At 39.0% G+C, this 26,565-nt stretch overlaps 1 long non-coding RNA gene across 1 annotated transcript in view; it reads right to left on the bottom strand.

Moving 5' to 3' along the window:
- LOC142655199 (uncharacterized) overlaps positions 1 to 26,565 on the bottom strand; it is a 112,583-nt gene that overhangs the window by 77,634 nt on the left and 8,384 nt on the right. The window lies entirely within an intron of this gene.

Genomic DNA, 26,565 nt, shown 5'->3' with positions numbered 1-26,565 from the left:
CATTGAATATGTGATATTACGTTTAACTAAATTTGGGGCGTCTGTGTACAGCCTAAACTGTGTCTAGTTTAATGAACGACCCTAAACTGTACCTACTACGTTCCGACAGTATTACACCCTGTGTTGGTTATGATGATCAAATAAGGGCAAGAATTCCATCCTTGATCGGAGTGTGTATCATTATGAGGTTTTTCCGATAAGAGTTTGGAGGATGGTCTGTGGATCATCATGATACTACAAATCTTTGGCATCTCGGCCTATTACATGTCTGTCCCGTTATCTGTGTTTATCCGCTTCAGGTCTCCAGGGTTACGAAGGACGCTTTATCGTCACACTTCAGCCTGATTGGCTGGGCTGTTTGGGGGCTCGCCACAGTCCGGATACGTCACTGCTGGGACGTGTCTTTGTCTGATTGGTGGTGGGCTGACAGCCTCGTCAATGCAGGGGGAGGGCTCTAGCCCTTCATATGCTCCCAGTCTCGCCGGCTCGTGTGCGGCCATTTGTATTAGAGTCGTGCACGAGCCGGGAGAAATAAATGTTAGCACGAAATTGTGCTTAACCGGCATCAACTTTAACAATCCCTGATGATGTGTCACACCTACCAGTGACATTGAAACGCGTATAATGCAGCGGTGGTTCGGAGAATTGTCCAAGATTAGTCCGTCAACAGGACTAACTCTTCTCTCTGACCACTTGTTGTGAGCCCGGTGGGCTGGAATTATTTTCTCTCAGCAAGTTGCTGTCAGGGCTGTATACTATAAGAGGAGAGTCTCACCACCTCCTATCCCTGACTACCTTGTCTGAGCCTGAATATATGTCATTATGGGCTATATGAGCCATATTTTATAATATATTAATAAAATTCAATTTTAATCGTTCTAATCAGGCAGTCAATCTAGTTATACCAGCATGGTCCAAACTATATACAAGAAGATGTATAACTTATACCAGCTGTACATATATAATTATATACAGAAGATGCCCAGGTTATACCAGCATGGTCCATACCACTATATACAAGATGTTTAACTTATACCAGCTGTACATATATAATTATATACAGAAGATACCCAGGTTATACCAGCATGCTCCATATCACTATATACAAGAAGATGTATAACTTATACCAGCTGTACATATATAATTATATACAGAAGATGCCCAGGTTATACCAGCATGCTCCATATCACTATATACAAGAAGATGTATAACTTATACCAGCTGTACATATATAATTATATACAGTAGATACCCAGGTTATACCAGCATGCTCCATATCACTATATACAGGAAGATGTATAACTTATACCAGCTGTACATATATCATTATATACAGAAGATGCCCAGGTTATACCAGCATGCTCCATATCACTATATACAAGAAGGTGTATAACTTATACCAGTTGTACATATATAATTATATACAGAAGATGCCCAGGTTATACCAGCATGCTCCATATCACTATATACAAGAAGATGTATAACTTATACCAGCTGTACATATATAATTATATACAGTAGATACCCAGGTTATACCAGCATGCTCCATATCACTATATACAAGAAGATGTATAACTTATACCGGCTGTACATATATAATTATATACAGAAGATACCCAGGTTATACCAGCATGCTCCATATCACTATATACAAGAAGGTTTATAACTTATACCAGCTGTACATATATAAATATATACAGAAGATCCCCAGGTTATACCAACATGCTCCATATCACTATATACAAGAAGATGTATAACTTATACCAGCTGTACATATATAATTATATACAGTAGATACCCAGGTTATACCAGCATGCTCCATATCACTATATACAAGAAGATGCATAACTTATACCAGCTGTACATATATAATTATATACAGAAGATACCCAGGTTATACCAACATGCTCCATATCATTATATACAGGAAGATGTATAACTTATACCAGCTGTACATATATAATTATATACAGAAGATACCCAGGTTATACCAGCATGCACCATATCACTATATACAAGATGTATAACTTATACCAGCTGTACATATATAATTATATACAGAAGATACCCAGGTTATACCAGCATGCTCCATATCACAATATACAAGAAGATGTATAACTTATACCAGCTGTACATATATAATTATATACAGAAGATGCCCAGGTTATACCTGCATGCTCCATATCACTATATACAAGAAGATGTATAACTTATAACAGCTGTACATATAGAATTATATACAGGAGATACCCAGGTTATACCAGCATGCTCCATATCACTATATACAAGAAGATGTATTACTTATACCAGCTGCACATATATAATTATATACAGAAGATACCCAGGTTATACCAGCATGCTCCATATCACTATATACAAGAAGATGTATAACTTATACCAGCTGTACATATATAATTATATACAGAAGATACCCAGGTTATACCAGCATGCTCCATATCACTATATACAAGAAGATGTGTAACTTATACCAGCGGCACATATATAATTATATATAGAAGATGCCCATGTTATACCAGCATGCTCCATATCACTATATACAAGAAGATGTATAACTTATACCAGCTGTACATATATAATTATATACAGAAGATACCCAGGTTATACCAGCATGCTCCATATCACTATATACTATAAGATATATAACTTATACCAGCTGTACATATATAATTATATACAGAAGATACCCAGGTTATACCAGCATGCTCCATATCACTATATACAAGAAGATGTGTAACTTATACCAGCGGCACATATATAATTATATATAGAAGATGCCCATGTTATACCAGCATGCTCCATATCACTATATACAAGAAGATGTATAACTTATACCAGCTGTACATATATAATTATATACAGAATATACCCAGGTTATAGCAGCATGCTCCATATCACTATATACAAGAAGATATATAACTTATACCAGCTGTACATATATAATTATATACAGAAGATACCCAGGTTATACCAACATGCTCCATATCACTATATACAAGAAGATGTATAACTTATACCAGCTGTACATATATAATTATATACACAAGATACCCAGGTTATACCAACATGCTCCATATCACTATATACAGGAAGATGTATAACTTATACCAGCTGAACATATATAATTATATACAGAAGATACCCAGGTTATACCAGCATGCTCCATATCTCTATATACAGGAAGATGTATAACTTATACCAGTTGTACATATATAATTATATACAGAAGATACCCAGGTTATACCAGCATTGTAAAGGATCTGCCAGGCACTGCGGGGTTAACTCCCAGAACTAATCAGTCAGCACCTGAGAATACATCCCTGAGACTGACTCCTGCTTCCACCATTCAGGCTGGCAGGCTTAGGAGTGGGAGAGCCTATCGTAACCTGGCCAGACTCAGCTAGCTCCCGCCCTCGGTCTATTTAAGCCTGCACTTCCTGTCCCTCGGTGCTTGTTATTGCTTTTGTTTCCTTCCTTGTGGTTCCTGGCCCAGCTACAGCTCCTGCTATTTTTGATCCTGCTCCATACCGACCCTGGCTTACCGACTACTCTTCTGCTTTTCGTTTTGTACCTCGCACACTCCTGGCTTGACTCGGCTCGTTCACCACTCTGGTTGCTCACGGTGTTGCCGTGGGCAACGGCCCCTTTTCCTTGCTTGTGTTCCTTGTATGTTTGTCGTGTTTGTCGTGCACTTACTGAGCGCAGGGACCGCCGCCCAGTTGTACCCCGTCGCCTAGGGCGGGTCGTTGCAAGTAGGCAGGGACAGAGTGGCGGGTAGATTAGGGCTCACTTGTCCGTCTCCCTACCCCCTGCCGTTACATAATAACAAGCCCATACCTAGTCTACCCCTGGTCCCTGACACCACTATGGATCCCCGTGAGACCCTGGCTCAGCAAATGCAGGGTCTCTCCCTACAGGTCCAGGCCCTGGCTCAGAGGGTCAACCAGCCTGATGCTACCCTGGTAGTTCCCCGCACCGCACCTCTTGAACCCCACCTCAAGTTGCCCGACCGGTTCTCAGGGGACCGGAGGACTTTTCTCTCCTTTCGGGAGAGTTGTAGGCTTTACTTTCGTTTAAAGCCTCATTCCTCAGGTTCTGAGAGCCAGCGGGTGGGTATAATTATGTCCCGGCTCCAGGAAGGGCCCCAAGAGTGGGCCTTCTCCTTGGCTCCTGACGCCCCTGAACTTTCCTCCGTTGATTGTTTCTTTTCTGCTCTCGGATTTATTTATGACGAGACTGACAGGACTGCCTTTGCCGAGAGTCAGCTGGTGACCTTAAGTCAGGGTAAGAGACCTGTTGAGGAGTATTGCTCTGACTTTCGGAAGTGGTGCGTAGCTTCTCGGTGGAATGACCCTGCCTTAAGGTGCCAGTTTAGGTTGGGTCTGTCGAATGCCCTGAAAGACCTGCTAGTTAGCTATCCCTCTTCTGACTCCCTAGACCAGGTTATGGCTTTAGCGATACGACTTGACCGACGTCTCAGGGAACGACAACGTGAACGTTTATGTGTTTTCTCCTCCGACTCCCCCATGATGCCTCCCGAAGCTCCGTTGCTTCGTTACTCCCCGAAAGATTGAGATACCTATGCAACTCGGGGCCTCCGTGTCCCCCCAACAACGTAGAGAATTCCGCAGGAAGAATGGTCTCTGCTTTTACTGTGGGGACGACAAGCATCAAGTGAACAACTGTCCTAAGCGTAAGGTTGCAGCCAGAGAACTTCCGCGTCTAAGTGATCATCGGGGAGGTCACTTGGGCGCACAGGTATTTCCCGTAAATATGAAACGTACTAAGATCTTGCTTCCCTTTCAGGTCTCTTTTGGTGGTAGGTCTGCTACCGGCAGTGCTTTCGTGGATTCAGGGTCCTCTACTAATATCATGTCTGTGGAATTTGCTATGTCCCTTGCTATGCCTCTTATTGATTTGCCTAAACCTGTCCCGGTAGTGGGTATCGACGCCACTCCTCTTGCTAATGGTTATTTTACACAGCATACCCCTGTTTTTGAACTCCTTGTTGGCTCCATGCATTTGGAGCAATGCTCTGTACTGTTGATGCAGGGATTATCGTACGATTTGGTGCTAGGTCTTCCCTGGTTGCAGTTGCATAATCCTACGTTTGACTGGAATACTGGGGAGCTAACCAAATGGGGTAATGAATGTTGTACGTCATGTTTTTCTGTTAATTCTATTTCTCCCCCTAAGGAGGCGAATACGCTACCCGAGTTTGTTCAGGACTTCGCTGATGTTTTCTCTAGGGAGGCCTCCAAAGTGTTACCTCCTCATAGAGAATACGATTGCGCTATCGAATTAGTACCAGGAGCTAAGCTTCCTAAGGGTAGGATATTTAATCTTTCTTGTCCCGAACGTGAAGCTATGAGAGTGTATATCCAGGAATCCCTGGCCAAGGGTTACATTCGTCCCTCTTCTTCTCCGGTAGGTGCTGGCTTCTTCTTCGTGGGGAAGAAGGATGGTGGTCTTAGGCCATGCATTGACTACCGTAGCCTGAATAAGGTCACGGTAAGGAACCAGTATCCCCTTCCTTTAATTCCTGATCTCTTTAATCAGGTTCAGGGAGCCCAATGGTTTTCTAAGTTTGATCTACGGGGGGCGTATAACCTTATTCGCATCAAAGAGGGGGATGAGTGGAAGACTGCGTTTAACACGCCCGAAGGCCATTTCGAATACCTCGTCATGCCCTTTGGGTTGTGTAATGCCCCTGCGGTCTTCCAGAATTTCATAAATGAGATTTTGAGAAATTACCTGGGGATTTTTCTGGTAGTGTACCTTGATGACATACTGGTGTTTTCCAAGGACTGGTCCTCCCACGTGGAGCATGTCAGGAAGGTGCTCCAGGTCCTTCGGGAAAATAAACTGTTTGCCAAAACCGAAAAATGTGTGTTTGGGGTACAGGAGATTCCATTTTTGGGTCAAATCCTCACTCCTCATGAATTCCGCATGGACCCCGCCAAGGTTCAGGCTGTGGCGGAATGGGTCCAACCTGCCTCCCTGAAGGCGTTACAGTGTTTTTTGGGGTTTGCTAATTATTACAGGAGATTTATTGCTAACTTCTCGGTCATCGCTAAGCCCCTTACGGACCTCACTCGCAAAGGTGCTGATCTCCTCCACTGGCCTCCTGAGGCTGTCCAGGCTTTTGAGGTCCTTAAGAAGTGCTTTGTCTCGGCCCCGGTGCTGGTTCAGCCCAACCAAATGGAGCCATTTATCGTGGAAGTTGACGCATCTGAGGTGGGAGTGGGGGCTGTCTTGTCCCAGGGTACCAGGTCCCTCACCCATCTCCGCCCCTGTGCCTACTTCTCCAGGAAGTTTTCGCCAACTGAAAGTAACTATGATATTGGCAACCGCGAACTCTTAGCCATTAAATGGGCATTTGAAGAGTGGCGCCACTTCCTGGAGGGGGCTAGGCACCAGGTAACGGTCCTTACCGACCACAAGAATCTGGTGTTCCTAGAATCTGCCCGGAGGCTAAACACGAGACAAGCTCGATGGGCGTTATTTTTTACCAGATTCAATTTTTTGGTTACCTATAGGGCTGGGTCTAAAAATATTAAGGCTGATGCACTGTCGCGTAGCTTCATGGCCAGCCCTCCTTCGGAGGAAGATCCTGCTTGTATTTTGCCTCCAGGTATAATCATTTCCTCGATTGATTCTGATTTAGTCTCTGAAATTGCTGCTGATCAGGGTGCAGCTCCCGGGAACCTTCCTGAGAACAAGCTGTTTGTTCCCCTGCAATTCCGGCTAAGGGTACTTAGGGAAAATCATGACTCCGCACTATCTGGCCATCCAGGCATCCTGGGTACCAAACACCTCATTACCAGAAATTATTGGTGGCCTGGGTTGCCTAAAGACGTTAAGGCCTACGTCGCCGCTTGTGAGGTTTGTGCTAGGTCCAAGACTCCCAGGTCCCGACCAGCGGGCTTACTGCGTTCGTTGCCCATTCCCCAGAGACCTTGGACACATATCTCCATGGATTTTATCACCGATTTGCCTCCATCCCAAGGCAAGTCGGTGGTGTGGGTGGTGGTGGACCGCTTCAGTAAGATGTGCCACTTTGTGCCCCTCAAGAAACTACCCAACGCCAAAACGTTGGCTACCTTGTTTGTCAAACACATCCTGCGTCTCCATGGGGTCCCTGTCAATATTGTTTCGGACAGAGGGGTACAATTTGTTTCATTGTTTTGGAGAGCCTTCTGTATGAAGTTGGGGATTGATCTGTCCTTCTCCTCTGCCTTCCATCCTGAAACCAATGGCCAAACGGAGAGGACTAATCAGTCTCTAGAACAATACTTAAGGTGTTTTGTCTCTGACTGTCAATTTGATTGGGTCTCTTTCATTCCCCTCGCCGAATTTTCCCTTAATAACCGGGTCAGTAACTCGTCTGGGGTCTCTCCTTTTTTTTGTAATTTTGGGTTTAATCCACGGTTCTCCTCCGTTTCACCTGGTAGTTCCAACAATCCTGAGGTAGAGGTCGTTCATCGGGAACTGTGCACAGTCTGGGCCCAGGTTCAGAAAAACCTAGAGGTGTCCCAGAGCGTACAAAAAACTCAGGCTGATAAAAAACGTTCTGCTAACCCCCTGTTTATGGTCGGGGATCTGGTGTGGTTGTCGTCTAGGAACTTGCGTCTCAAGGTTCCGTCCAAGAAGTTTGCTCCCCGGTTTATTGGGCCGTATAAGGTCATTGAGGTCCTCAATCCTGTCTCCTTCCGGCTGGAGTTACCCCCGTCTTTTCGGATACACGACGTGTTTCATGCCTCCCTCCTCAAACGCTGCTCCCCGTCCTTGGCTCCCTCGAGGAGACCTCCTGTTCCCATCCTCACCCCGGAGGGGGTGGAATTCGAGGTGGCCAGGATTGTGGACAGCAAGATGGTCCAAGGCTCCCTCCAGTACCTGGTCCATTGGAGAGGATACGGGCCCGAGGAGAGGACTTGGGTACCCGCCCGGGATGTTCACGCTGGGGTATTGGTCAGGAGGTTCCACCTGCGTTTCCCCAGTAAGCCAGGTCCACTTAGAAAGGGTCCGGTGGCCCCTCATAAAAGGGGGGGTACTGTAAAGGATCTGCCAGGCACTGCGGGGTTAACTCCCAGAACTAATCAGTCAGCACCTGAGAATACATCCCTGAGACTGACTCCTGCTTCCACCATTCAGGCTGGCAGGCTTAGGAGTGGGAGAGCCTATCGTAACCTGGCCAGACTCAGCTAGCTCCCGCCCTCGGTCTATTTAAGCCTGCACTTCCTGTCCCTCGGTGCTTGTTATTGCTTTTGTTTCCTTCCTTGTGGTTCCTGGCCCAGCTACAGCTCCTGCTATTTTTGATCCTGCTCCATACCGACCCTGGCTTACCGACTACTCTTCTGCTTTTCGTTTTGTACCTCGCACACTCCTGGCTTGACTCGGCTCGTTCACCACTCTGGTTGCTCACGGTGTTGCCGTGGGCAACGGCCCCTTTTCCTTGCTTGTGTTCCTTGTATGTTTGTCGTGCACTTACTGAGCGCAGGGACCGCCGCCCAGTTGTACCCCGTCGCCTAGGGCGGGTCGTTGCAAGTAGGCAGGGACAGAGTGGCGGGTAGATTAGGGCTCACTTGTCCGTCTCCCTACCCCCTGCCGTTACAAGCATGCTCCATATCTCTATATACAGGAAGATGTATAACTTATACCAGTTGTACATATATAATTATATACAGAAGATACCCAGGTTATACCAACATGCTCCATATCACTATATACAAGAAGATGTATAACTTATACCAGCTGAACATATATAATTATATACAGAAGATACCCAGGTTATACCAGCATGCTCCATATCTCTATATACAGGAAGATGTATAACTTATACCAGTTGTACATATATAATTATATACAGAAGATACCCAGGTTATACCAGCATGCTCCATATCTCTATATACAGGAAGATGTATAACTTATACCAGTTGTACATATATAATTATATACAGAAGATACTCAGGTTATACCAGCATGCTCCATATCACTACATACAAGAAGATGTATAACTTATACCAGCTGTACATATATAATTATATACAGAAGATACCCAGGTTATACCAGCATGCTCCATATCACTATATACAAGAAGATGTATAACTTATACCAGCTGTACATATATAATTATATACAGAGGATACCCAGGTTATACCAGCATGCTCCATATCACTATATACAGGAAGATGTATAACTTATACCAGTTATACATATATAATTATATACAGAAGATACCCAGGTTATACCAGCATGCTCCATATCACTATATACAAGAAGATGTATAACTTATACCAGCTGTACATATAGAATTATATACAGAAGATACCCAGGTTATACCAGCATGCTCCATATCACTATATACAAGAAGATGTATAACTTATACCAGCTGTACATATATAATTATATACAGAAGATACCCAGGTTATACCAGCATGCTCCATATCACTATATACAAGAAGATGTATAACTTATACCAGCTGTACATATATAATTATATACAGAGGATACCCAGGTTATACCAGCATGATCCATATCACTATATACAGGAAGATGTATAACTTATAGCAGCTGTACATATATAATTATATACAGAAGATACCCAGGTTATACCAGCATGCTACATATCACTATATACAAGAAGATGTATAACTTATACCAGCTGTACATATATAATTATATACACAAGATACCCAGGTTATACCAGCATGCTCCATATCACTATATACAAGAAGATGTATAACTTATATCAGCTTTACATATATAATTATATACAGAAGATACCCAGGTTATACCAGCATGCTCCATATCACTATATACAAGAAGATGTATAACTTATACCAGCTGTACATATATAATTATATACAGAAGATACCCAGGTTATACCAGCATGCTCCATATCACTATATACAGGAAGATGTATAACTTATACCAGCTGTACATATATAATTATATACAGAAGATACTCAGGTTATACCAGCATGCTCCATATCACTATATACAAGAAGATGTATAACTTATACCAGCTGTACATATATAATTATATACAGAAGATACCCAGGTTATACCAGCATGATCCATATCACTATATACAGGAAGATGTATAACTTATAGCAGCTGTACATATATAATTATATACACAAGATACCCAGGTTATACCAACATGCTCCATATCACTATATACAGGAAGATGTATAACTTATACCAGCTGTACATATATAATTATATACAGAAGATACCCAGGTTATACCAGCATGCTCCATATCACTATATACAGGAAGATGTATAACTTATACCAGCTGTACATATATAATTATATACAGAAGATACCCAGGTTATACCAGCATGCTCCATATCTCTATATACAGGAAGATGTATAACTTATACCAGTTGTACATATATAATTATATACAGAAGATACCCAGGTTATACCAGCATGCTCCATATCACTACATACAAGAAGATGTATAACTTATACCAGCTGTACATATATAATTATATACAGAAGATACCCAGGTTATACCAGCATGCTCCATATCACTATATACAAGAAGATGTATAACTTATACCAGCTGTACATATATAATTATATACAGAGGATACCCAGGTTATACCAGCATGCTCCATATCCCTATATACAGGAAGATGTATAACTTATACAAGCTGTACATATATAATTATATACAGAAGATACACAGGATATACCAGCATGCTCCATATCACTATATACAAGAAGATGTATAACTTATATCAGCTTTACATATATAATTATATACAGAAGATACCCAGGTTATACCAGCATGCTCCATATCACTATATACAAGAAGATGTATAACTTATACCAGCTGTACATATATAATTATATACAGAAGATACCCAGGTTATACCAGCATGCTCCATATCACTATATACAAGAAGATGTATAACTTATACCAGCTGTACATATATAATTATATACAGAGGATACCCAGGTTATACCAGCATGATCCATATCACTATATACAGGAAGATGTATAACTTATAGCAGCTGTACATATATAATTATATACAGAAGATACCCAGGTTATACCAGCATGCTACATATCACTATATACAAGAAGATGTATAACTTATACCAGCTGTACATATATAATTATATACACAAGATACCCAGGTTATACCAGCATGCTCCATATCACTATATACAAGAAGATGTATAACTTATATCAGCTTTACATATATAATTATATACAGAAGATACCCAGGTTATACCAGCATGCTCCATATCACTATATACAAGAAGATGTATAACTTATACCAGCTGTACATATATAATTATATACAGAAGATACTCAGGTTATACCAGCATGCTCCATATCACTATATACAGGAAGATGTATAACTTATACCAGCTGTACATATATAATTATATACACAAGATACCCAGGTTATACCAACATGCTCCATATCACTATATACAGGAAGATGTATAACTTATACCAGCTGTACATATATAATTATATACAGAAGATACCCAGGTTATACCAGCATGCTCCATATCTCTATATACAGGAAGATGTATAACTTATACCAGTTGTACATATATAATTATATACAGAAGATACCCAGGTTATACCAGCATGCTCCATATCTCTATATACAGGAAGATGTATAACTTATACCAGTTGTACGTATATAATTATATACAGAAGATACCCAGGTTATACCAGCATGCTCCATATCACTATATACAGGAAGATGTATAACTTATACCAGTTGTACATATATAATTATATACAGAAGATACCCAGGTTATACCAGCATGCTCCATATCACTATATACAAGAAGATGTATAACTTATACCAGCTGTACATATAGAATTATATACAGAAGATACCCAGGTTATACCAGCATGCTCCATATCACTATATACAAGAAGATGTATAACTTATACCAGTTGTACATATATAATTATATACAGAAGATACCCAGGTTATACCAGCATGCTCCATATCACTACATACAAGAAGATGTATAACTTATACCAGCTGTACATATATAATTATATACAGAAGATACCCAGGTTATACCAGCATGCTCCATATCACTATATACAAGAAGATGTATAACTTATACCAGCTGTACATATATAATTATATACAGAGGATACCCAGGTTATACCAGCATGCTCCATATCACTATATACAGGAAGATGTATAACTTATACCAGTTGTACATATATAATTATATACAGAAGATACCCAGGTTATACCAGCATGCTCCATATCACTATATACAAGAAGATGTATAACTTATACCAGCTGTACATATAGAATTATATACAGAAGATACCCAGGTTATACCAGCATGCTCCATATCACTATATACAAGAAGATGTATAACTTATACCAGCTGTACATATATAATTATATACAGAGGATACCCAGGTTATACCAGCATGATCCATATCACTATATACAGGAAGATGTATAACTTATAGCAGCTGTACATATATAATTATATACAGAAGATACCCAGGTTATACCAGCATGCTACATATCACTATATACAAGAAGATGTATAACTTATACCAGCTGTACATATATAATTATATACACAAGATACCCAGGTTATACCAGCATGCTCCATATCACTATATACAAGAAGATGTATAACTTATACCAGCTGTACATATATAATTATATACAGAAGATACCCAGGTTATACCAGCATGCTCCATATCACTATATACAGGAAGATGTATAACTTATACCAGCTGTACATATATAATTATATACAGAAGATACTCAGGTTATACCAGCATGCTCCATATCACTATATACAGGAAGATGTATAACTTATACCAGCTGTACATATATAATTATATACAGAAGATACCCAGGTTATACCAGCATGCTCCATATCACTATATACAAGAAGATGTGTAACTTATACCAGCTGTACATATATAATTATATACACAAGATACCCAGGTTATACCAACATGCTCCATATCACTATATACAGCAAGATGTATAACTTATACCAGCTGTACATATATAATTATATACAGAAGATACCCAGGTTATACCAGCATGCTCCATATCTCTATATACAGGAAGATGTATAACTTATACCAGTTGTACATATATAATTATATACAGAAGATACCCAGGTTATACCAGCATGCTCCATATCTCTATATACAGGAAGATGTATAACTTATACCAGTTGTACATATATAATTATATACAGAAGATACCCAGGTTATACCAGCATGCTCCATATCACTACATACAAGAAGATGTATAACTTATACCAGCTGTACATATATAATTATATACAGAAGATACCCAGGTTAAACCAGCATGCTCCATATCACTATATACAAGATGTATAACTTATACCAGCTGTACATATATAATTATATACAGAGGATACCCAGGTTATACCAGCATGCTCCATATCACTATATACAGGAAGATGTATAACTTATACCAGTTGTACATATATAATTATATACAGAAGATACCCAGGTTATACCAGCATGCTCCATATCACTATATACAAGAAGATGTATAACTTATACCAGCTGTACATATAGAATTATATACAGAAGATACCCAGGTTATACCAGCATGCTCCATATCACTATATACAAGAAGATGTATAACTTATACCAGCTGTACATATAGAATTATATATAGAAGATACCCAGGTTATACCAGCATGCTCCATATCACTATATACAAGAAGATGTATAACTTATACCAGCTGTACATATATAATTATATACAGAGGATACCCAGGTTATACCAGCATGATCCATATCACTATATACAGGAAGATGTATAACTTATAGCAGCTGTACATATATAATTATATACAGAAGATACCCAGGTTATACCAGCATGCTACATATCACTATATACAAGAAGATGTATAACTTATACCAGCTGTACATATATAATTATATACACAAGATACCCAGGTTATACCAGCATGCTCCATATCACTATATACAGGAAGATGTATAACTTATACCAGCTGTACATATATAATTATATACAGAAGATAACCAGGTTATACCAGCATGCTCCATATAACTATATACAAGAAGATATATAACTTATACCAGCTGTACATATATAATTATATACAGAAGATACCCAGGTTATACCAGCATGCTCCATATCACTATATACAGGAAGATGTATAATTTATACCAGCTGTACATATATAATTATATACAGAAGATGCCCAGGTTATACTAGCATGCTCCATATCACTATATACAAGAAGATATATAACTTATACCAGCTGTACATATATAATTATATACAGAAGATACCCAGGTTATACCAGCCTCCTCCATATCACTATATACAGGAAGATGTATAACTTATACCAGCTGTACATATATAATTATATACAGAGGATACCCAGGTTATACCAGCATGCTCCATATCCCTATATACAGGAAGATGTATAACTTATACAAGCTGTACATATATAATTATATACAGAAGATACGCAGGATATACCAGCATGCTCCATATCACTATATACAAGAAGATGTATAACTTATATCAGCTTTACATATATAATTATATACAGAAGATACCCAGGTTATACCAGCATGCTCCATATCACTATATACAAGAAGATGTATAACTTATACCAGCTGTACATATATAATTATATACAGAAGATACTCAGGTTATACCAGCATGCTCCATATCACTATATACAGGAAGATGTATAACTTATACCAGCTGTACATATATAATTATATACAGAAGATACTCAGGTTATACCAACATGCTCCATATCACTATATACAGGAAGATGTATAACTTATACCAGCTGTACATATATAATTATATACAGAAGATACCCAGGTTATACCAGCATGCTCCATATCACTATATACAAGAAGATATATAACTTATACCAGCTGTACATATATCATTATATACAGAAGATACCCAGGTTATACCAGCATGCTCCATATCACTATATACAAGAAGATGTATAACTTATACCAGTTGTACATATATAATTATATACAGAAGATACCCAGGTTATACCAGCATGCTCCATATCACTATATACAAGAAGATATATAACTTATACCAGCTGTACATATATAATTATATACAGAAGATACCCAGGTTATACCAGCATGCTCCATATCACTATATACAAGAAGATGTATAACTTATACCAGTTGTACATATATAATTATATACAGAAGATACCCAGGTTATACCAGCATGCTCCATATCACTATATACAAGAAGATGTATAACTTATACCAGTTGTACATATATAATTATATACAGAAGATACTCAGGTTATGCCAGCATGCTCCATATCACTATATACAGGAAGATGTATAACTTATACCAGCTGTACATATATAATTATATACAGAAGATACCCAGGTTATACCAGCATGCTCCATATCACTATATACAAGAAGATGTGTAACTTATACCAGCTGTACATATATAATTATATACACAAGATACCCAGGTTATACCAACATGCTCCATATCACTATATACAGGAAGATGTATAACTTATACCAGCTGTACATATATAATTATATACAGAAGATACCCAGGTTATACCAGCATGCTCCATATCACTGTATACAAGAAGATGTATAACTTATACCAGCTGTACATATATAATTATATACAGAATATACCCAGGTTATACCAGCATGGACCCACTGAAAATGGAAGCTGGAAAGTTTTTCACCAGTTTTCATTTTATAGTGCATGCTTTTTTTGGATGTTTCTGTTTGGAATAATGAAGTTGATTATACAGTAATATAAAGCAGTATACATACTGTATACATACCCTGGACGTACACTGCAGCATTAATAAAGCTGTAACGATTGGTTGATATTCGGGAATCTACTTTCTTAATCTTTATTACTTAAATAAACAAAGTTTTAAGTTGCAGATTTTTTAGGTCTCTGTGTGATGTAGCGGATTTGCGGTTACGTGGTAATTACGGATCGTTCTCTTTAATGTTGTTACTTGCCACTTAAAGCTGATTAAACCAGAATATGTTTTCTGCTCATCATTTACCTTAGAGAACTGTAATCAGAATATATTCCTACATTCATGTAATTACATAGAAACATAATATCAATGTGGGATATATACGGTATTACCCTATGTGCATTGTTTTATTCCTTTTTATGTTCATGTCACAATGTAAAAATTATTATTATTATTATGAAAAATCCTTTATTTTACCGTAAATAAATGTCCCCCTGTCTGCAACTCCTATGTTCTGATGGCTTTACATTTTTCGCATTTCTTTGATTAATTTGTGACCTGATACATTCATATTTCTCACGGCCCTGTATTATGTGGACCCACTAGTCCGCTCCGCCATAGCAGAGTGGCAGCTAACCGAACACCAGTCTATGCAAAAAGTCTTTAGCACAAGTGTACCAGTAAGGGCGGATTTACACGAGCGTGTGCGTTTTTTCGCTGCGTTTGGTGTGCGCAAAAGGCAATTAACAGCTCCGTGTGTCAGCCATTATGACACTCTGTATGTTTGTAGCACGTGGTGCTTTTCTGTTTTCATTCATACTTTTTACTGCTGTTGCGCGAATAACGCGCGTCCCACAGAAGTGCTTCCGCGTGGTGCGCGTGATTTTCACGCACCCATTGACTTCAATAGGCGCGTGATGCACGAAAAACGCAGAAAAATAGGACCTGTCGCGAGTTTTACGCAGCGGACTCACGCTGCGCAAAAATCACGGACAGTCTGCACTGCCCCATAGACTTGCATAGGTCCGTGCGACACGCATGAAAAACACGCGGGTGGCACGGACGTATATCCGTTTGGAATTTTGAGGCAGATTTTCCTCTGCCTGCACGCCGATTTTCTCAGTGTTTTTCGCCCGCAGCTATTGAGCGCTGTTACGAGACGTGGCAGATGATACCAGACGTGGCAGATAATACCAAACGTGGCAGCGGATACCAGACGTGGCAGACGACACAGACCTGGCAGATGACACCAGACGTGGCAGACGACACCAGACGTGGCAGATGATACACACACGACTCCAACAATAGGCTTAGGCTCTAGAACAAATACAGCAACTGGATACAGGTAGTAGGATACAGGAACACTGGGAGCAGGATAATAATAAGGTACCATTTGCAATATGAACATGCGTAGGCAACAACAAAAACGCTCTGGCAAGGAGGAGAAGGGCGGAGCCTTTTTTATAGTTCAGGGTGATCTTCCGGTGACGAACTCCCTTTAACTTGTCTTTTTTTAGTGACTTTTCAATGGCTTTTGATAAACTTGCGAACATCTGTATATTATAATTTTTTCTAATAAGAAAAAAAGTTACGGCGCAAATCTACACCTGGTCATAGCAGGCATGGACCGCCAAAGGTGTGCCAAATATATTAAGAGGTGTGCACCTATTAATATATTTGGTGCATTTTCCACCGACGTACATTAGTTTGAGATTGGCATTTGACATGCGAGTCTTAATATATTTCCCCATTATCCTTATACCTTTCCCGGCATCAAGATGTTATCTGCAGTGACACCTGGAAGTAAAGAAGACTGGGGAATGGGGAGGGGAGAGTATATTATAAAGAGGATGTGGGGCACCCGGGAGATCTTCCTGCTCTTCGGAGAGTCTAGAAGGTCTCCTCTATTTCTGCGAGTCCCGCAGTGAAGAAGTGACATCGTTTGGGTGGAGTTGCCTGTTATTGCATTTGACCTCAGTGCTTAGAGTTATTGTCTCTGATACTCATGGAGCTCAGGAACTGATACTTCATAGCAGATAATAACGGAGGAACGTTTTCCTTATATTCGTCTTTGTGCCGTCCCTGCATCCTCGTCTAACCCTCCACATCTGCATATTCTGGGCAGAAGATTCACGCAGCTGCTGCTGGAGATGAAGCCGAAACCTCTGGTGAATCTGCGCATATGTTATTTGTGCACGGTATACGCTGAACAAGACTGATTAGTTAAATCAGAACATTCAGATCAAATCCACTCGGCGTAAAGTTCACGCTCAAACTGCAGATTTCTCTCATTAATTCTCAACTTGTTCTAAACTTAGGAAAAAAAACAGACAAACAGCAAATACAATAGAGCTGATAAAACTCTGTGACCTACATATAAAGATTAATCCTACCTAATAAGACACCATCTAGTGAGGACAGGACTGCGTGTGACAAGGACCATGTGATGAGTCTAGTGAGGACAGGACTGCGTGTGACAAGGACCATGTGACGAGTCTAGTGAGGACAGGACTGCGTGTGACAAGGACCATGTGACGAGTCTAGTGAGGACAGGACTGCGTGTGACAAGGACCATGTGATGAGTCTAGTGAGGACAGGACTGCGTGTGACAAGGACCATGTGATGAGTCTAGTGAGGACAGGACTGCGTGTGACAAGGACCATGTGATGAGTCTAGTGAGGACAGGACTGCGTGTGACAAGGACCATGTGATGAGTCTAGTGAGGACAGGACTGCGTGTGACAAGGACCATGTGATGAGTCTAGTGAGGACAGGACTGCGTGTGACAAGGACCATGTGATGAGTCTAGTGAGGACAGGACTGCGTGTGACAAGGACCATGTGATGAGTCTAGTGAGGACAGGACTGCGTGTGACAAGGACCATGTGATGAGTCTAGTGAGGACAGGACTGCGTGTGACAAGGACCATGTGATGAGTCTAGTGAGGACAGGACTGCGTGTGACAAGGACCATGTGATGAGTCTAGTGAGGACAGGACTGCGTGTGACAAGGGCCATGTGACGAGTCTAGTGAGGACAGGACTGCGTGTGACAAGGACCATGTGACGAGTCTAGTGAGGACAGGACTGCGTGTGACAAGGACCATGTGACGAGTCTAGTGAGGACAGGACTGCGTGTGACAAGGACCATGTGACGAGTCTAGTGAGGACAGGACTGCGTGTGACAAGGACCATGTGACAAGTCTAGTGAGGACAGGACTGCGTGTGACAAGGGCCATGTGACGAGTCTAGTGAGGACAGGACTGCGTGTGACAAGGGCCATGTGATGAGTCTAGTGCGGACAGGACTGCGTGTGACAAGGACCATATGATGATGTGGGGAGAGGAATGGAGACAAGTTAGAGTTACATAGTGGAAGGAGCCGTATCCACCAGCGGCAAGGAGTATTTAAGGATATTAGTGTATTCATTTTGTGGGGGCTGTGACCTGTATACATGTGTCTGTTACTCACCTGTCCCCTATACAGCGATTACCTGCTGGCGGACATGGCTTTCTTGCCTCCGGCTGTTGGCTACGTCATGGCTATCCTATTCTTTCCTAACTCATTCCATTGCTTCCTCCTTCCTTATGTCTTTCCTTTCACTCGCTTCCTTCCTTTCATTCTTCTTCATGCATTCCTTTCCTCCCTTCCTGCCTTTTTTCCTTCCATTTCGTCTGTCTTTCCTTACTTCCTTCCCTTCTTCCTTCCTTCTATCCATCCATCTATTCATCCATCCATCTTTCTTTCCTTCTTTCTTTCTTTCTTTCTTTCTTTCTTTCTTTCTTTCTTTCTTTCTTTCTTTCTTTCTTTCTTTCCTTCATTTCCTCGTTCGTTCGTTCGTTCCTTCCATCCATCCTTCCTTCCCTCCTTCCATCCTTTGTTTCTTTCTTTTTTTCCTTCCTTTCTTTCTTCCTTCCTTTTTCCCTTCCATTCCTCTTTCCTTCCCTCCCTCCTTCCTTCCATTTTCCCTTCCATTCCTCCTTCCTTAATTCCTTCACTACTTCCTTCCCTGCTTAATTTTTCCCTTCCATTCCTTCATGTTTTTCCCTTTCACTCCTCCTTCCTTCCCTCCTTTCTTCCTTCCTTCCTTCCTTCCCTCCTTCTTTCTTTTCTTCCTTCCCTTCCCTTTTCTTTTAAATATATAATACATTTGTTCTTTTTTTCCCCCCTTATCTTTTGCTCATTATTATATTTCTTTTTTAGATGTCTGCAAGGTCTCAAATGTGCAAAACAAAAATAAAAATGAAAGAAAAGAATGTAACTCTCCTGAAATGTTCCCTTTCTTTGACTCTATTATGTACAACAAACCCATCTATTTATTTTATATTATAATATTAGCTGCAAAAGGCTCAATTTTATCCAAGAGCCATAGTAAAGCCATTTTATTGTGCACAATAAATATGTACATATCAGACGACAAGACACTCTGAGATGCCTCCTATTTGTATGGAAATAGATCTTATTTCTTGACAGGGTTGAAGAAAATCCTGCTTTAATAGAAGTTTTGTCTATGACCTGGAGTCATGACAAATGGACTTTTTTAATCCTTCTTGTTTTTTGTTTTTTTTTGTAGATAAATGAACTGAAATACGACTTCATAGAACATCGTTTATGAAAATAGAAGAAATATGTAAGATTAGTGATAGGAGATGTGATGGATACTTTTGCCTGGAGTCAACTGCAATAGAATGAAGAATGAAGGTCCAACTGAGTCATGATGTCTTATACATAGATTCCAGAAGAGAACGTCCCGTCTGTTTCTGTCAGGGAATTAAAAATAATCAGCAAATGCGCTTATGAATTTCTTAAAGCGGTACTCGGGGCATTTTTTATTGATGCCTATCCTTCTCCTGTAGTTACATATATAGGGGCAGTATTATAGTAGTTATATTCTTGTATATAGGGGGCAGTATTATAGTGGTTATATTCTTGTATATAGGGGCAGTATTATAGTAGTTATATTCTTGTATATAGGGGGCAGTACTATAATAGTTATATTCTTGTATATAGGAGGCAGTATTATAGTAGTTATATTCTTGTATATAGGGGCAGTATTATAGTAGTTATATTCTTGTATATAGGGGGCAGTACTATAATAGTTATATTCTTGTATATAGGGGCAGTATTATAGTAGTTATATTCTTGTATATAGGGGGCAGTATTATAGTAGTTATATTCTTGTATATAGGGGCAGTATTATAGTAGTTATATTCTTGTACATAGTGGGCAGTATTATAGTAGTTATATTCTTGTATATAGGAGCCAGTATTATAGTAGATATATTCTTGTATATAGGGGCAGTATTATAGTAGTTATATTCTTGTATATAGGGGTAGTATTATAGTAGTTATATTCTTGTATATAGGAGCAGTATTATAGTAGTTATATTCTTGTATATAGGGGCAGTATTATAGTAGTTATATTCTTGTATATAGGGGGCAGTATTATAGTAGTTATATTCTTGTATATAGGGGCAGTATTATAGTAGTTATATTCTTGCATATAGGGGCAGTATTATAGTAGTTATATTCTTGTATATAGGAGCAGTATTATAGTAGTTATATTCTTGTATATAGGAGCAGTATTATAGTAGTTATATTCTTGTATACAGGGGCAGTATTATAGTAGTTATATTCTTGTATATAGGGGCAGTATTATAGTAGTTATATTCTTGTATATAGGAGCAGTATTATAGTAGTTATATTCTTGTATATAGGAGCAGTAATATAGTAGTTATATTCTTGTATATAGGAGCAGTATTATAGTAGTTATATTCTTGTATATAGGGGGCAGTATTATAGTAGTTATATTCTTGTATATAGGGGGCAGTATTATAGTACTTATATTCTTGTATATAGGGGGCAGTATTATAGTAGTTATATTGTTGTATATAGGGGGCAGTATTATAGTAGTTATATTCTTGTATATAGGGGGCAGTATTATAGTACTTATATTCTTGTATATAGGGGGCAGTATTATAGTAGTTATATTCTTGTATATAGGAGCAATATTATAGTAGTAATATTCTTGTATATAGGAGCAATATTATAGTAGTTATATTCTTGCATATAGGAGGCAGTATTATAGTAGTTATATTCTTGTATATAGGAGCAGTATTATAGTAGTTATATTCTTGTATATAGGGGGCAGTATTATAGTAGTTATATTGTATATAGGAGCAGTATTATAGTAGTTATATTCTTGTATATAGGGGGCAGTATTATAGTAGTTATATTCCTGTATATAGGGGCAGTATTATAGTAGTTATATTCTTGTATATAGGGGTAGTATTATAGCAGTTATATTCTTGCATATAGGGGGCAGTATTATAGTAGTTATATTCTTGTATATAGGAGCAGTATTATAGTAGTTATATTCTTGTATATAGGAGCACTATTATAGTAGTTATATTCTTGTATATAGAGGGCAGTATTATAGTAGTTATATTCTTGTATATAGGGGCAGTATTATAGTAGTTATATTCTTGTATATAAGGAGCAGTATTATAGTAGTTATATTCTTGTATATAGGGGCAGTATTATAGTGGTTATATTCTTGTATATAGAGGGCAGTATTGTAGTAGTTATATTCTTGTATATAGGGGGCAGTATTATAGTAGTTATATTCTTGTATATAGGTAGCAGTATTATAGTAGTTATATTCTTGTATATAGGAGCAGTATTATAGTAGTTATATTCTTGTATATAGGAGCAGTATTATAGTAGTTATATTCTTGTATATAGGGGGCAGTATTATAGTAGTTATATTCTTGTATATAGGTAGCAGTATTATAGTAGTTATATTCTTGTATATAGGAGCAGTATTATAGTAGTTATATTCTTTTATATAGGAGCAGTATTATAGTAGTTATATTCTTGTATATAGGAGCAGTATTATAGTAGTTATATTCTTGTATATAGGAGCAGTATTATAGTAGTTATATTCTTGTATATAGGGGGCAGTATTATAGTAGTTATATTCTTGTATATAGGAGCAGTATTATAGTAGTTATATTCTTGTATATAGAGGGCAGTATTATAGTAGTTATATTCTTGTATATAGGGGCAGTATTATAGTAGTTATATTCTTGTATATAGGGAGCAGTATTATAGTAGTTATATTCTTGTATATAGGAGCAGTATTATAGTAGTTATATTCTTGTATATAGGGAGCAGTATTATAGTGGTTATATTCCTGTATATAGGGGGCAGTATTATAGTAGTTATATTCTTGTATATAGAGGCAGTATTATAGTAGTTATATTCTTGTATATAGAGGCAGTATTATAGTAGTTATATTCTTGTATATAGGAGCAGTATTATAGTAGTTATATTCTTGTATATAGGGGCAGTATTATAGTAATTATATTCTTGTATATAGGAGGCAGTATTATAGTAGTTATATTCTTGTATATAGAGGCAGTATTATAGTAGTTATATTCTTGTATATAGGGGCAGTATTATAGTAGTTATATTCTTGTATATAGGGGCAGTATTATAGTAGTTATATGCTTGTATATAGGGGCAGTATTATAGTAGTTATATTCTTGTATATAGGAGCAGTATTATAGTAGTTATATTCTTGTATATAGGGGCAGTATTATAGTAGTTATATTCTTGTATATAGGGGGCAGTATTATAGTAGTTATATTCTTGTATATAGGGGCAGTATTATAGTAGTTATATTCATGTATATAGGGGCAGTATTATAGTCGTTATATTCTTGTATATAGGGAGCAGTATTATAGTAGTTATATTCTTGTATATAGGGGCAGTATTATAGTAGTTATATTCTTGTATATAGGGGGCAGTATTATAGTAGTTATATTCTTGTATATAGGGGCAGTATTATAGTAGTTATATTCTTGTATATAGGGGTAGTATTATAGTAGTTATATTCTTGTATATAGGGGGCAGTATTATAGTAGTTATATTCTTGTATATAGGGGCAGTATTATAGTAGTTATATTCTTGTATATAGGGGTAGTATTATAGTATTTATATTCTTGTATATAGGAGCAGTATTATAATAGATATATTCTTGTATATATGGGGCAGTATTATAGTAGTTATATTCTTGTATATAGGAGCAGTATTATAATAGATATATTCTTGTATATATGGGGCAGTATTATAGTAGTTATATTCTTGTATATATGGGGCAGTATTATAGTAGTTATATTCTTATACATAGGGGACAGTATTATAATAGACATAATCTTTTACGTAGACAATAATAGTATAGCATATACAGTGTGTATATATATATATATATATATATATATATATATATATATACATACATACACACACGCACACACATTAATTAAACCCAATAATTTAGCTGATTATGTATTTTTACGATTTTTTTTAGCTAAATATCTGATAAATATATAAAAAGATAAGTTATCTTTTCCATTAAGATCTAACAAATCTATTATTATTCTTGCTGGAAATTTATTTTGCTGCAAACAGAGAATTTCCAGTTGAAAATAAACAATAAATATTAGTTTGTGGAGAAGATTATGGACTCGGCTGTGCACTGGAGCTTGGACTGCGGAGGAGATAGAAACTGAAGGGGATTTCTAGAGATAAACAGATGGCAACAGACTTTAAATTAATACCAATAGTTCCACTTTAATGCTTCTCATAAAGCTTACTGCCCAGTCATTATTTTTCCAATGGATAAAAGCCAATGGCTGATACTGAGAACAACCAAAAGTAAAAAATATTTGCCCATTTGCCAGTTTCCCGAGCATTACATCCTATCATTCATTGATTAAAAGGATTTAAATGTGTTGAGCTGAGCTCAGTCTGGCTGCCGGCCACTGGAAAAATAAGCTGCATATAATCGAGTAGAAGTTGGATGGAGATACTGTGCTAATAATGTCCTGTGCAAATGCGCTCACTCCATGCCTACAATCACTTATATGATACTTCTGTGATTATTTATGCTGGGGTCTTTTTTATAGCTCTATCTGGACATGAAATCGGGTGAAGAATGAAGGGGGGCAAAAAAATCTATAGACACCTTTGACCTTTGGTGTTGGAAATAACCAAACAGATATCGATCTACTCAAGCTGAGCCCTCAATTAGATGCAATGATGACCATAACAAAAAAATAAAATCGGACCCCTCCTGGTATCAGCCCTTGCAACACTCTATTTCCTTTACCCCTGGACAGGACTGTCAAGCCCCCCCCCCCTCTCCGCTGTGGTCTCTTATCTTGTCGCTATTCATGTGATGTATGATGAGAGGGGTAGGTCTGTGCAGGTTTATGCCATCCATTGGGAAAGGTCTACTTGGAGATTGAAAGACTCCATAGCAGCTACCTGAACTTTATCTATAGTAAATACGCCCAAGAAAATAGTCACAGTGATCGTGAACATGAAGAAAGATGAAGACCAAAAACAAAGGACCTTCTGGATAAATATTATCTGAAATAGACTTGATTGCACTTAGTAGTAAAAAAGTAACTCCAACTGTAAAGCTTATTTTCACCTTTAAACACCATTATATATAGTATAAATCCTAATGAACAGTTGACTCACTCTGTATATCCACATTACTTATCCTGTACCGATCCTGAGTTACATCCTGTATTATACTCCAGAGCTGCACTCAACATTCTGCTGGTGGAGTCACTGTGTACATACATTACATTACTGATCCTGAGTTACATCCTGTATTATACTCCAGAGCTGCACTCACTATTCTGCTGGTGGAGTCACTGTGTACATACATTACATTACTTATCCTGTACTGATCCTGAGTTACATCCTGTATAAGGGCGGGTTCACACATAGCGGAATTTCACTTAAATTCCGCTGCGGACACTCCGCAGCGTTAATCCGCAGCGGAGCCGTTTCTCCATTGATTTTCACTTTAATTTAGCAGTGTTCGTTTACACGATGCGTACAATTCCGCTGCGGAGCATAGGCTGCGGAGCGGAATTTGGTGTCCGCAGCATGCTCTGTCTGTTGCGGAGCAGTGGCGGACTGGTTGCGGACTCATGGCGGAATTTCTCCATTGACTTCAATGGAGAGTCAAAATTCCGCAATGAAGTCCGCAGATCTTATGTGTGCTGCGGAGCGTATTGTTTTTACTACCATGACATTTCTTCATTCTGGCTGGACCTATGTATTTCTAGGTCTACAGCCAGACTGAGGAAGTCAATGGGGCTCCCGTAATGACGGGAGCGTTGCTAGGAGACGTCTGTAAATAGTCACTGTCCAGGGTGCTGAAAGAGTTACGCGATCGGCAGTAACTGTTTCTGCACCCGGGACAGTGACTACCGATCTCAATATACATGTATCTGTAAAAAAAAATATAAGTTCATACTTACCGAGAACTCCCTGCGTCTGTCTCCAGTCCGGCCTCCCAGGATGACGTTTCAGTGTAAGTGACGGCTGCAGCCAATCACAGGCCAAGCACAGGCTGCAGCGGTCACATGGACTGGAGCGTCATCCAGGGAGGTCGGGCCGGATGCCGAAAGAGGGACGCGTCACCAAGACAACGGGCGGTAAGTATGAATTTCTTTGACTTTCACTAGGGAAAGTGCTGTCCCTTCTCTCTATCCTGCACTGAATAGGGAGAAGAGAAGCACTTTTCCTGCAGTCCGCAGCGGCCAGTCCGCATCAATTTTCTGCACATTTTGTGCAGATCCGCAGCAGAATCTGCAACGCAGATTCTGTGCGGCATTGATGCGGACAGTTGCGGAGGAATTCCGCCATGTGTGGTCATGCCCTTATACTCCAGAGCTGCACTCAC

The sequence above is a fragment of the Rhinoderma darwinii genome, chromosome 6 (genome assembly GCF_050947455.1).
Source record: "Rhinoderma darwinii isolate aRhiDar2 chromosome 6, aRhiDar2.hap1, whole genome shotgun sequence".
Taxonomy (NCBI): Eukaryota; Metazoa; Chordata; class Amphibia; order Anura; family Rhinodermatidae; genus Rhinoderma; species Rhinoderma darwinii.
This window is presented reverse-complemented; position numbering and strand designations above follow the sequence as displayed.